Here is a 14,765-nt window from a genome sequence, read left to right on the forward strand (position 1 = left end):
TATTCTATCTGTTATTCTATCATTGTATCGTTATGTTATAATGAATCATTGTATTTATAACTGCACATTCTACTTATTTTCCTATCTTCTATCTGTCATTATTATTCTGTAATTTTTTGTTATTCACTCTACTCATTATTCTTTGAATATCATTCTATCTTTCCTGTTTTTTCCTTCAATATTGATATTAATATATTTTAGTTAATTGTAATCGCTCTACCTTTGGAGCGAAACATTTGTTTCTAATGCTTCATCTTTGATATAGTACAGGCATTGGCCCATATGACATTAGTTTCTTTGCATTGTTGCCAGAGATGTCCACCTGCTGAGGACCAGGGGAGATGAAAGGAGACGGGTGGGCACGTGAATAGACTTCATTCCATCGGTGTCACATTTTTTTTTTTTTTTTTTTTGGCAATGCAGAGATTTGAGCACAGATTGTTGTTCTCCACCCACCCTCCCCCACCAATGTAATCAGTGAGCAAATGGTAGACACCAGGAAGCCCAATCTTGCAGGGCATGCCTCGCCCACCTTTGCTACAAATATGGAGAGAAAAATAAAATGTGTGCACAAGCAATTTGTTATTGGATGGAGACACTTGATAACATCTTGCCTGTTCATTTCCTCCTACCTCCCATAGCTGCAATATGACGCTTATTGTGTGCGCTTTATATTCATAGAACAACTCTGGGTGTTATTATGCATGCGACGCTCATCTGATAAATGAATAAATGTAAATTTGTGTTAAAGCACTATTGTCAAAGACCAAAAATTCATAAGAACTTTCTGCAGATGAGTGCCATAGTTTTTGTTCAGCAAGGCAGTATGCATAATATCCTCATTAAAAAAAAGAGAAATTAATTACTTTAGAGTGCTTTTGCTATGCGTCCTAATGAGGTGATTAAATGGTTGCTGACACTTTAAAATGCATTTCAGTGTTGAAAATGCCACAGCATAAAATATAGTGGTATAAGATTATTTATATATATTTTAGTTAGATTTTTGGTAACAATTGTACAAAGTGAATTTATTGCAAATAATTAATGAATAATTTTTGAATGGACAACATTGTGTTTATATGGACAGCAAGTGCCTCCTTTTATTTATTTGTTTATTTATTTGAATGACATTGTAAACAACTTGGTTATGTAAATACAAGAGCTTTTTGACTAGGACATATTTTCGTATACAATTACAAATTATTAATTGTGATTTAATATATAATGTATGTATGTATTTTTTTTATTAAAATGATATTAACAGAAGGAAAAAAAAAATCAATTCCATTAAGCAATATTGCCCCTTAATAAAACAATCCTGACAATGATCCATTGTGTATGTAGAAAGGTCGCAATGCAAGAGCTCACAAGAGAAGGTAAAACAATGACATAGAAGAAGCAATTACAAAGACCATTTCATAGCCATTAATAATATGAATGAGCTGTGATGAAATGAAATTCACTGACAATAGACTTGGTAAATCAACTCAACACCACAAATGGCTTTCTGTCAATATGATTTTTGCCTCCTGGGCGATACAGTTCTGATGATGTAATGAGCAATTATCTTTGAGTAATTGTGCCAGTTGTTTCTCCATCCAATTTAGCAACTCAGTTTTGTATCAGCAGCACTTGAAGCTGAAACCCAATAATCTACAATACTTGCGGCTTAGAATGTTACCAGAGTTTATATTTGTGGTAAAGTTTTACTGACTAAGCAGCCTTGATGTACTGTGTGTCCTTTTAGGGGAGACAATAGTGTTGCAGCACAAATGGATACAATAATTGGTTTTATTGGTAAAACCTCTCTAGTCTGACTTGGCCATCGCTAAAATCCACTTTTAACAACCCAGACGTTAAGGCGAGTGCCGTTTTTGCCTGGTTCCTTAAAGGCTCTCAAAGAAGTAATCCCAAAATATGGGTGTTTTTAAGTTGAAGGAGCCATATTGATCGACATCCTACAAAATGGACTGGAAGGAACAACTTTATCTGCAGAAGTCCAGCATGCCTGGTCTCCATTGAACGCCGGGGTTTACATGGCCTTGCTTTGGGTGAAATGCCCCAGATCAATAAACTATTAGCACACAAATGAGCAGGCCTGGGAAACTTGAACCCAGTGTAGTGTAACCTTAGCCCTCGGTGTCATTTGTTAATGTTCTTATCTCCCCGCCTTTTGACGTCCACCTGGACAACCTGCATGCGTCTCTACAGCCGAACCGCTCCCTGGGATGCACCATTGCCTCGAGCTTTGCAAACACGCCAGTGAGTCGTGAAATGAGATTTCGGCACTATCATTGTCTGACTGCTCGGCCTAAAGAACGGCATCTTTCCTCAGTGTCTTCACTCACCGTTTCTGACATCAGAGGGACAGATCAATGAGGTAGAGCCAGGAGTGTCGTAAGGCACCGATACAGGAGAAATGATGCAATTAAAGCGTTTCTCTGAAGGCACGAAACGGGCGATGATTTAACAAAATGACGCGGAGCATGATTAGCTCAGTTAAACTGTGTTTACATACGTTTGCAGCAAAGCCTTTGATGTGTAAAGTGCTCTGAAGTAGAACAACCCATAAGAAGGAATTAATTTTTTCCCCATGGAAATGCTCTCTGAGGTGGTCCGGGTCAATTGAACTTCCTTTGGTTTGACGGTACATGCAAATTTATATCTGAGCTACAGTTTTAGGGCTTGAGCATTGATTAAGCTCAATATAAAGGACAGTACTTCAATGCATGTAATTGATTTCATTATTAGTGATTTAAATGAATTAATTATTCTTTTTGATTTCTTAATGAGCAAGTCATTTAAAAGTATTTTTGTATTTACTTATTAAACTTGACATGACATCTGGGGTACAATTGGAACTATAAACTACATCAAAGGGATGATACATTTATATAAATAAATTGTAAGAAAGCACAATTTTATTTTGTGACTAAAATTGTGATGGCCAAATTTTACCAAGCTGTTTGATTTCAGGAGTGACTGAATTTTTTTTTTTTTTCAAAGTAAAAGATAAATAAATGGGTGATTCTTTAACTATGGTACTTTTCTTGTCCCTGGATGAAATAATACAATTTTAAAAACATTTCTTCTTTTATGTTTTTGTCAGACTTACTTCACCCTAAGGGGAACTTGTAAAAAAAAAAATATCATGGCTCAATAATTTTTTTTATTAATATGAGGCCTTTTATGCATGATTTTTACTTTTTTCCCCCCTGTCCCTAAGCCAGACTTTGTACCTTCAACCTCGCTTAATTCTAAATTAAATATTTAAATAATATAGATTTTAAGTACAAATTATAAAATAATGTCTATTTCAATTATACATATTATATATTGCAATTGCAATTTTCTTATATTTTTCATAAGTAGAACCCTTGTTCCTTGGGTTCACTGTCATTTCCACCACACTGTACAAAATAGAATCCTGGGATCATTGTTTTAGGTTTGAATACTTAATAACCATAGCAATAGAAACTCCACAGTGAATACATGGCTGGGTGAAAGGGTGACCTTTTTAGGGGGTAATGAAAATAAGAAAAATCAAGGTAAATATGACTAAAACTGAGAATATGTTTATTGGCCGAACGGCTCATATTTCACATGGATGTAAAAATAACTGGATAAAATTAATTTAATAATGTGTAATTTGTGTATATTTAATGCTAACTGTAAAACTAATATTTACAGGCTAACATAGCATGATATTTTAGAGGAAAAGGGGGGAAATGTCATTTCCACCACAGTCAGTTCCACCACGGTGTTCATTGTGGTGGTAAAGACAGGTTGTGGTGGAAATGACATTGTTCATGCTAAACAGCAAATTATTTTGGGCTATAATACTAAAACGCTAATGTAAAAACAAATAACATACAATTAATTAAGTTAAGGTAGTAAGAAATATTTTATTATTTATTATTGCAACAATATTGTTGGTAAATAAGAGAACTTGGGTGTTTTCTTGGACTGTCAGATAAAAATGCTAATATATATATATATATATATATATATATATATATATATATATATTATTCAATACAAATCACCGCACCCAACTTAAGGGAAGGTTTCTAGACAGATTGAGAAACCAACTGATACTAAAAAACTGTTTGTAGAAATGTTTTTATTTTCTGAAGCTGTCTAGCTCAAAGAGTACCATAGTTGAAGAATCACCCAAATATAACATTCATTCATTCATTCATTTTCTCAAATCAAATAGCATGTCAAAATTTAACGCACACACACACGATGCAAAGCTGGGCTTCGCCATTGGTCATGTTAGACTTCAAAGACCCAGCTGCTTCTTTTGAAAAGTCCAGCTGAAATGTGACTGGAAGTGTAGATTTTCAGTGCCCTTGATCAAAGCACCATGTTACATCAGAAAAGTCTAAAAATGCCTCAAAACATGTGATAAGTCAACAAATGCTTTTAGTCAAGCAATTGTTGTTATTCAAGTTTTTTTCATGAAATTGTCAGACAGCACTGGATAGCTTGTGTCCTGTGTGTTGGACTTGAATGTTTCGTGATCTTTTAGAAAAGATTTGTTGTTTACAACTGTTTACAACATTTATTTCCCATTGGACATTTCAGTACTTTAGGTCTTGCTTCAACCATGTAGCTTTTTCCTTCCCCACTGTTTGTCCTTGCCTTGCTGCCATAGTAAATCAGTATCATGTATTTGGAGGGCACCAGTGAGAGAACAGTATCCCGCAGCCTTTGTGTGGCTTAGATGCCGGTTGCCGGATCTGCCACCCTGCTGTTTGTCTCACCCAGCTACCCCTTCACTGCTCCCATCCCCTGAACGATGATAATGAGACTCATGGAGATAACTGTGCATAATCACACTCAGGTTCTGGCAGAATTATGTTCTTGCATATTTATGTTTTAAAGGGTTACGGCTAAACTGCCATTAACACAGAAGGACAACATGTTGTGGATAATCTGCATGTTTAAATATGCTTGACACGTAGCAGCTTTTTGAGGCGGTCGTGACCCATATTAAATTTACTTTTTATGCTGCAAATTTTTGCAATTGTGTCCAGGGGTAGAACTAATTCATTTTTGTACATTTCCATTGCATTTCATAAAATTAGGGGAATCATTATCCAGAAATAAAAATTCTCATTTTTTTCATTTTTTTTTTTTACTCTCCAAATCCTCATTCTGTGTGATGTTGTTTTGTCCGTTAGAACACACACACACAAAAATCAATTTAAAGAGGCTTCACATTGGTCTTTTCAATATAACAGCAGTTCGTTGGGACCAATGTTCATGCTCTCCAAAAAATATTATTTATAAAATTGTAAATTGTACCTGTACAATTAATTTTATATTGTATAAAGAATTTGTAAAGAATGTGTTCATTTCTACAGCCGTGTACGTAAATCCTTATATATTTTTTTTTTGTATATTTGGAAATGTGAAATAGGTAAAAAAAATATATATTATATAATATATATTATATAATTTTTTGTACAACTTTTTATGATAAACAGACTGAAATGTAAGTCTTAAAATAATTAGAAAATATAATCTGTATGTATATATATATATATATATATATAATATAATTTTTATATTATGTTTGTCCTCTCACACATCTATCACATTGATTCAGAAGACATGAACTAGGGCATCAAGTCAAGTTACCCATAAAATATATATATATATATATATATATATATATATATATATATATATATATGTTTTTCCTATTTTTATGGTGCCATATTTTCTTTCTTGGAACTCACATGGTCAGTATAAACAGCCTGTGCATGGAAAAGAACAGAAAAAAGAAAGTCAAACTGCTTTGGAACGACATGAGTAAGTAAATAATGACATTGGCTATTTCTTTCACTTTAAAGCTACTTGGACTTTTTAAATCAGTTATCACATTTAACATCAAAATAAAATTGCCTCTTTGGTTCCCTGATTTTATAATCTTTTATCAATCTATTCTCTTTGAAAGTGGGTTCTCTTCATACCTGGCAAGTGGGGAATTAGTCCATATGGACCAATCCATGGAAGAACCCATTCTTGCCTGAAGGAGAGCTCACTAATGAGAAAAGAGATTGGCAAACCATCAATAAATATTAATACCACTCTGAACAAGCTGTGCGCATCATCAAACACTCGCTCCAAAGACGAAAACCATTCTGGCATGAATTATACAATACACCTCTGAGCTTTTCAAGAAAAGCATCTTCAAACACATCCCCCTTAGGACTATTGTCTCTTTCATATGGGAGATGCTTTGAGGGTGAATGTGTATATTCTTTGGTCCATGTTTACTTTTGACAACAGGTAAAGTTCAAAAAACTTTTGTTTTTTAGCTGTAATTTTAAAACAGAAAATAGTAGTTCCGTAAAAGTTTTTGAAGAAAATTTCAGCTCAACAAACTCATCTAAGCAGTTCATTCAATTTTGACAGTGACACTGGGAAGATGCACTTGTGTAGTGTGTGGAGAAACAGTGACTTAATTTCTTTTGGGTGAATTTGTGTGGTGGTGAGAGTGATGAAAGTCAGTGTTACTTGGCCAAGGAAAAATTGTATCCTTGGGCAACCAGCAGTCTGCTCTGTTTCTTCATTCCTCAGGTCATTGGATCTTCGCTAGTATTCCCAGAGATCGAGTGCATTCTCTAAACCCAACCACCTCCATCTGGCCCCTGCAATCTGTGTCTACAATAATCTCCAAGTGCCTTCCTGAGTTCAGAAACAATAAATTAGCTGGGAGCCTTTCGTCCGAGTTTGTTGTCATCTCGAGACTTGCATATCATTGTTATAATGAGCTTTACATTTAGGATAACTGCATAGAGATGTTTCAGTGATGATAATCTACAAGGAAAGGAGAGTTCACTTGGGAACTAGAGAGCCAATCACTGCTTGGTTTCCCCTCAGGAGACACACGTTTGTTGCATATAACATACATTTGAAAGGCTTATTGAGAGATAATGAAACAATTTGTCTTGTGGTACAAGAGAAACCTCTCTTCACTTTCCATACCACACTCTATCAATGACTAAGGACTGCAATGTCATTAATACTTTTCAAAAGAGCCTACCATCAGTTTGTATACTCTTGTATACGAGTTTGTCTGTTGTACTTTTGAATACTTACGATTGAGGCGTTTGGTGCAGTAGGTGCGCGAACGAGTGAAATTGACTACCACAGATAATTCTACTGTGGTTTAACTTTGCAATCAATCTGTGTTCAGCAGAGGCTGATATATTTCCTTCATTTATTAGTTTTTTACCCTTTTTTAAATGTTTTTTCGTTGTGCATGAATCATGATCACAGTTTATATAGTATGTAGGAGAAAGATAAGCTATTAGAGTAAAAATATTCCGTTAGTTACTTTGAGTTGATACGAATTCCTGCAAATGCAGTTAAGTTCATGTTCTCATGATTTATTTTTATGAATAAAAATGTTTCAAAACATCCCCCTCTCGGTTTTTTTTTTTTTTCGCAAATAGCACCCTGAATATAATTAACTTTTTAAGTTTACTCACCAGTCTAATATAGTCAGATGTAGTTTTTAAAAATGTAAACAACTGTTATGTCAACATCATAGGATAGGAACTCACAGGTAAATAAACTAATGGCATTTACAATGGTAAATGCTGCTTTGCCTTTGTACTTCTCACCAGAGGCACTGTGACCAAACCCGGCGTGTTGAATGGGGTTATTGCCTTTAGCACATTGGTGGAATTACCCGTAGCCTGAGTAATGATGCAACTGGCACAGTGAATGCCATGCCAAAGACGAGAGGGAGGGAAGGCTGTTAAGTGAAGGGGAGGTCTTTATGGAGTGTGGGTTTGGTATTTAGACACTGGGATGCATTAATCTTAGTTTTTGAGCCTATACTTGTCACCTCTTTCCCTAAAGAGGCCAAAGGAGTCTTACAGAATGGTCCCTTGCACAATGTGACTTTGTTTCATTGGGGTGAGCAAGTTCAGAATTGAGCCATGGCTTGATAATAGAAGGGTTTACTTTTATCCAGCATGCCAAATCCCTGTTTAAGTGTTTCCATTTATTTATTCTGTCTGTTCACTTTCCGTCTGCTATCACCTTATCCTAACGTACACCATCTGAGTTTCCCGTATCTGACCTATATTTTCTTGAAGGGTTTGTCAGACTGAGTCTAGACCGTCCATGCACAGCATTTAGACTTATCTGCAATGATGGTTATTTAAAACACATTTGTCTCTTTAACTCACTTTTTTGTGATCGTATTTCAGTCACTTGACCACGTTAGAATGATCTCATTATGATCAAACCAATCAAAGTTACATTGGTAGTTAGAAACACATTTGAACATGTTGCATATCTATAAATTATTATTTTATTTATTTATTTATTGTGGGTGTTCATTCCAGGCACGGACTGCACCTGGTTATTGTCTTTTTCGTCCTTTTGCTTTTCATCTTTCATTTCCTCCCCACTTTCCCTTATCCTTCATAACTGACCCTTTCCCTCTCTCCTCTCTGTGTAACAGGCTTGATCCTCTTAGCCATGCACTGGCATAATGTTCACTCTTAAAGCGAATTATCTCCAGAGAGCTTTGGGATTACTCTCTTTCATTAAATCAAAATTCCATTTTTATTCTGCTTTCCCACTCCTCCTCTACACTCCCTCCATATGGATGAGGGTAATACAATTAAGATCCACGAGTTTCAGACCCAAATAAGGGTCTAGAGAGGAAGGAATTGTTCCACACCTCCCTAAGGGAGGAAAAAATGTCTGCTCTTTGTTCCAAATTAGATGTTGGGGGGAAAGCCAATGTGCCTGCCCCCTCGCCGTCCTCCACTCCGCTCTTGTCTGTGTGCAGTTGGGAAGGAAGAGAGTGGCCACTTAAGGCCACCACCTGTTACTACTGCAGTTTTCTGAGTGTTTAAATGTAGTGCATAGTTACTTTTAAGTGAATCTTAATATTCCTTCCTTGGTAGCCAACTGGATATTAATGAATAGGTTCAAAACCTTTGGTTGTTGCTGTTTGTTTGAAATCCAGGCCTTATTGCTATCCATTTAGTTGTCACAATGAGCTTCCCCGGCTGTGATAGCAGCATGAGGCAAGCACATGCAGGAGCTCAAAGAACAGTGTTGTACATTTGAGCCATTAGACAGCAGAGGTTTGTGTAATTGAAAAGAAATTAGGCTACTGTGAAGCTCCGTTCATGAGACGGAGAGAGAAAGACAAAGAAAGAGAGTGTTGCTTATGTGAAGACCCTCAAAACACCTGCCTATTTTGCATTTTAGCTCATTTTAAGGTCATCAGAAACATGCCCGACTACACCGCTCTATTTCCATTGAGAAAAAGAATGATGAATCATAATAGCTTTAATCCTATACCATTGTAACCAAAGATGTCCAGACTGAATTTTTTCCCCCCCCCTCTTATACTTAGTGAAAGTCTAAAAAGAAAACTTTTCATGCTTAGTGCAGATGTGAGGTTGGCTGATGAGTATGTTTTTGATATTTTGCTTAACTTTCTAGAAACAATCCACCCCCTATAATGATAGCTTATAAAAGTAAGAAGCCCCCATCAAAGTAAAAAATCAGCTTGAGAAGTGCATAAGATATTAAAAGAGAACTCCGACGCAAAATGAATCTTTAGTCTAATAACACATTGGTACCTAGTTGACCGTTCTCTGAGATTTGTTTTCATGATAATCGAATTTAAAGAGTTTTATCTCTAAAAACTGTTTAGATTATAAAGCTATTCATATGGGGGCATATTATAAGTACAAAGAAATCGCTAGTTAATACCACTAACAAGCTCAAAATAGCCCCACACTAACACAGTAACATAATGAGGGTCTCTATGTACATGCAAAACGAAGCATTGAGAACTTTGTAAGTGTACAGACAAGAAGATACTCTAAAGACAGTCCAGTTTATGTATACAGGCAGGAGCCATTTTGAAAAACAGTCTCAATAAGTCAAACCACGAACAATGTGCCAAGTGAGCTGAACTGAAGTATGAATGCCGTTTGAGATTCGACTTTAGAGAAAAAATGTGCCAATATTTTCTTGTTTTAAGCATAAACTCACAATCAGTTTATAAAAATAAAAAAGCAAGATAAGTTCTCTGAAAACAAGTCTTAATCCTGTGCAACATTGCTTAATATAAGAGTATTTTTACTGAAAGTACAAATAGCTTGTTTAAAATGATTTTACTGGGCCCCCATTACATTATGTTATTACTAGGGGTGTAACGGTACACAAAAATCACGGTTCGGTACGTACCTCGGTTTTAAAGTCACGGTTCGGTACGTTTTCGATACAGCAAAAAGAAAGAAATGCCAGAGAAATTTCCTAACGTTATTTGTTTAAAGAAAAAATATTTTTAAATAAGTGTGAGTTTTCCTAGATCTTAAAACTTTCAGGTTTATAAATGGGGGTCATCTTTGAAGAATGAACAAATAATGTTTTGGTCATCACATTAAAAATAACATTTAAATATATATTTATATAATATTTGAATTTTGAAGTGCTGGAAAAAGATGTGTGAAGTACTTGAAAGCATTTCACCATTCCAGCCAAACTGGTTCCAGTTAGTGTTACTATATTAAATCCATGGTGAATGTTGCTGGTCTGTGGACGAAAGTATTACTAGTTCATTCACGGCTCAATGTTTCTCCTGGTTTCCATGACAGCGCTGTTTGATCTAATAGAGATCTACGGTTAATAACGGAGAAATGTGAATGCATCTCACTAGAATTCGCAGCGATGTTATTACCTCAGTGGCGAATTCAAATGTTTTCTTTACCGGATCTCTTAGCGCGGTGTGGTAACAGTGTTGCTTGATTGAGATCGGCTCGCGCTGCACAGATGTTGCTGGTCCGAACTGATAAACGATCCGTGAAGCACTAACGAGTAGCGCAGTTTCGTTCTGCTTTCATTACGCTTGCCATTTGATGTTGCGCAACGTTGTGTTGGCCGCATCAGCACGAATTTTGCCGGCAGGAAAAATGGTCCAAGCAATCGTTCGGTTTGTATGCGTACCGAACCGGAAGCCTCGAACCGAAACGGTTCAATACGAATACATGTACCGTTACACCCCTAGTTATTACTTTTTCATCTATATAATTTAAAATCCAACAATTTGTTATAAATATTTATTCTTGTTTTTTCTAATGTTCTTTTAAAAGATAATGTCTCCATATACACATTTACTCCATAGAATTGTTTTATTTATTGCCACTTTGATCTTTATATCCCATTCCTAATGCATAATCACTCGTTTTCTGTTTCCCTCTCCTCGTCTAACAAATGCTTTTAATTTTTCTAACAGATAGGCTTTCATCAGTGTAACTCAGAATAATTAGTTTTCAGTGACATAATTTTACCATTGCAAATTAGTTAGTAGTTTATTTAATTCATAGATTAAAATAAATTAGCCTAACATCAGTTCAAAACAGGCCATATTAAAGGTCAAATGAAAACAGAGGAACCCTCTCATCATAAAGAGCATTCATAATTGGTCTGTTTATTAGTGACCAAAAACCTCATGGATTTTGTTACATTTTTGTTAGTAAAAATTAACCATGCCAGATCAAAACAATGCAGGTGCCTTTATGTGAACGCATTTGTTGTTGCTTACAATATCTATAATTCACTTTTCACTTTAATGTCAAATCAGTGTTTTCTAATTGAATGCATTATCAATTGGTTAAGAAAAAGAAAACTTGAGATACCATGGGTGAACATTTAACAAATGTCCCATTAACATCTTGCTCCAAAATCCTTGTTCATATTCACACAGTGTTGGAGCCAAGCATACACGCATTGTGTTCCCATCTAGAGGCTGGGAATGAGGCCCAGACTGACAGCATTGTTCAAGAGGGGTCCGCTCGTCTTTGCGGTCTAATTCTCTCCTCTTCCCTTTAATTTTCTCCTTTCTTCCGTAGAGATTCTCAGTTCCTCTTAATTTCCTATTTTGGTACCTGTTGTTATCGCTCAGTGGGACAGCACTAACTGCTCAGATTATTTACTTCGAAGCATCTCTTTTTTTTTTTGCACAACCTTCAATTTACTCTGATCAAATATAAAAGTAGTTTTACCTTTTTTACCTCCAAGGATCTTGTAGGTTTAAGGACAAAATACTTTGCTAAACACTGATTTTTGAAGCAGTGGTACACATTTATATCACAGTTTTCTCTCTTGTGAATGCCTCCCTGTTTCTGTACTAACCTTGCTTTATAGGGCCCATAGAGGGAAAACAGAATTAGCTAAAAGGAATACTAATGATACCAATATATTCTTTAAGAATTCCACATGAAACAATAAAAAAGATTCTGCTATGCTTTTGACTCTGATGCATGTGTTGGCTGGGGTAATGCAGGACATAGATTAGCATAGGAAGTTGGAACCTTGAATAGTGGGTTTTAAAATGGCACATTTCAAAGTGTTCATCTAAATGTTAAATATGCCTCATGTCAACCTTAAATGTAATTAATGGCTAAATAGTGTTTACATGTACAACAAAACTATATTATGGTCAAGGATCAGCTCCGAAACCGATTTTTTTGATGGAAATTAACAACCAAATTATCTTCACTGCCATTTTCTCAGTCATGTTTGGATTACCCTGCTTATAACCTTTCCTTGATAATAGAACATGATCTTATGCTCTCATTTATTGCCCACAAACAGTTTAATAATAATTGACCGAATTGATCTTGAAAATATTGATTTTTTTTTTTTTGCGAATTTTATGGTTTTATTATAGTCAAGAAGATACATTAAATTTAAATTATAGTAAATTTATTTACTAAAATATTGTCTCTTTTTTGCTTTTTTTGCATCTTAAAGAGTTATTTTACCCAAAAATGAAAATTAAGTCATTAATTACTCACCCCCATGCTGTACCAACCCTGTAAGACCTTTGTTCGGAACACAAATGAAGATATTTTTGATTAAATTTGAGAGGTGGATCACTCCTACGTTCAGGAGATCAAGAGATTTCCAAGTTCAAGAGATTTCCAAGACGCATGCGCGAGAATTGCGTTATTTTTCTACTACTTCTTGCGCAATTCTCGCACATGCGTCTTGGAAATCTCTTGAACTCTCGTCTCAGGCCCAGAAGGAAGAAAAGGAATAGTCGAATAAAGTCGTTATTTTTGTTTTATTTCCGCACAAAAAGTATTCTCGTTGCTTGATAAACTTATTGTTGAGCAACTGTAGTCATATGAAATATTTAAACATTTTCTTCAATTACTTTCTGGGCTGTCAAGTTTCATTCCCTTAGACAGCCTATGTAGCTGTAATCCACCTCTCAAATTTAATCAAAAATGTCTTCATTTGTGTTTCGAAGACGAACGAAGGTCTTACGGGTTGGTACATTTTTAACCCTTTAATAGTCACTTAACACAGGATATATGATTTTAAATACATTTTTTATACACACACAAACATACACACTGTACCATTCAGAAGTTTGGAGTTGACGATTTTTAAAAAACATTTCTAATTCTCACTAAGACTTATTAGATCAACATATAAATGCCATAGCATTATAATACCATTATAAATGTCTTTAATGTCACTTGATTCATTTAATGCATCGTTGCTGAATAAAAGTATTAATTTCTTTACGAGAATCCCATTCCCGTCTTTTGAACTGTAAAGTAGCTGGTGGTGTCAAGATGTGTAGGTGGGAAACCAAACACTTTTAGTTTAATCCTTAAAAATATATCTGTTTAGGTGTTTTATCTAATCAAACAAATCATATCTGTACTCTGCAGGTTGCTCCATTAATCCTTACTGCAATAGACAGTCAGCGGGTCATTGGATTGCGGCAAAGTCTAGTCTCTGTTAAGCTGTCTCAAAAGTGCTCTGAGGCCTAGACAGTTGAAATATTAAAGATGGCTCACCAGCCAGGGGCAGCTATTGATCAGAGAGGTTCCCTCCCCATGCTGGACCTTTGATAGATCCTCAGTCCAATTGGGCAGGGCTCATGCTGTTCTACAACATCAAAACACTCTCATACTCGCTGCCAGAAGATCAAAAGCCTGTGAGTTTGTGGACGCGCATTAATAAGGTTTTATGTTATACGTGGTCGTGTTCGCATGTGTGCACGAATGTCTGCGCCCTTCAGATTTCTTTGAAGTCATTGTGTTTTTAGCTTTGAGAAAGTGTGAGATCTCTAAGCAAACTTTTTTTTTGCCCTTATTCATTGGTGTCCAGCCATGAAAACTCTCCACACAATTCCGAAGTCTATGAAGAGATGTCTATTGTCCCTGTCAAACCCCAGCCTCCACCCCGCCCTCACCCCATCGCTGGGCTGCGTCCTGCTCCCTGCTCCAGTCATGTCAAAAGGGATTCCCGCAGCTCACGCTTTCATAGCTCCCTACAGAATAAAACAGAGTAGAACACGTCTCCCTCTGTTCCCTCAGAAAACCGCACACATGGGCCTTTAGAACTTCGGCCCATCAGGAGTTCTCTCACACCGCTGCAGACCAGCACCGTGTTTACCCCCATGTCAGTCGTCGTGAAACCAAATGAAGGAGAAGTCAGTGGGTATGGGGAGGTGGGTGACATTGTGACAACCGCGGCAGTCGGGCAGTGGATTCATTTATATTCTAATGGGGGGTAGCCCTGGATACGCTTAGGTGACTGGAAAACATTCAACGAGAGGAAGTTAGCGGATTTGGATTTGGTGAGTGCGCTTGTATAACTACTCGGATTGAAATCGCTCTCACAATTGAAGGTAACTCTCGGTTATCCTCTCGGACAGAAAAAGAGGGGCTGGACTTTTCAAAAAG

At 36.2% G+C, this 14,765-nt stretch overlaps 1 protein-coding gene across 7 annotated transcripts in view; it reads left to right on the top strand.

Moving 5' to 3' along the window:
* lrp8 (low density lipoprotein receptor-related protein 8, apolipoprotein e receptor) overlaps positions 1–14,765 on the top strand; it is a 166,878-nt gene that overhangs the window by 36,517 nt on the left and 115,596 nt on the right. The gene's annotated exons all lie outside the window — the stretch shown is intronic.

This window comes from Pimephales promelas, chromosome 8, assembly GCF_988280905.1.
Source record: "Pimephales promelas chromosome 8, fPimPro1.hap1.1, whole genome shotgun sequence".
NCBI lineage: Eukaryota > Metazoa > Chordata > Actinopteri > Cypriniformes > Leuciscidae > Pimephales > Pimephales promelas.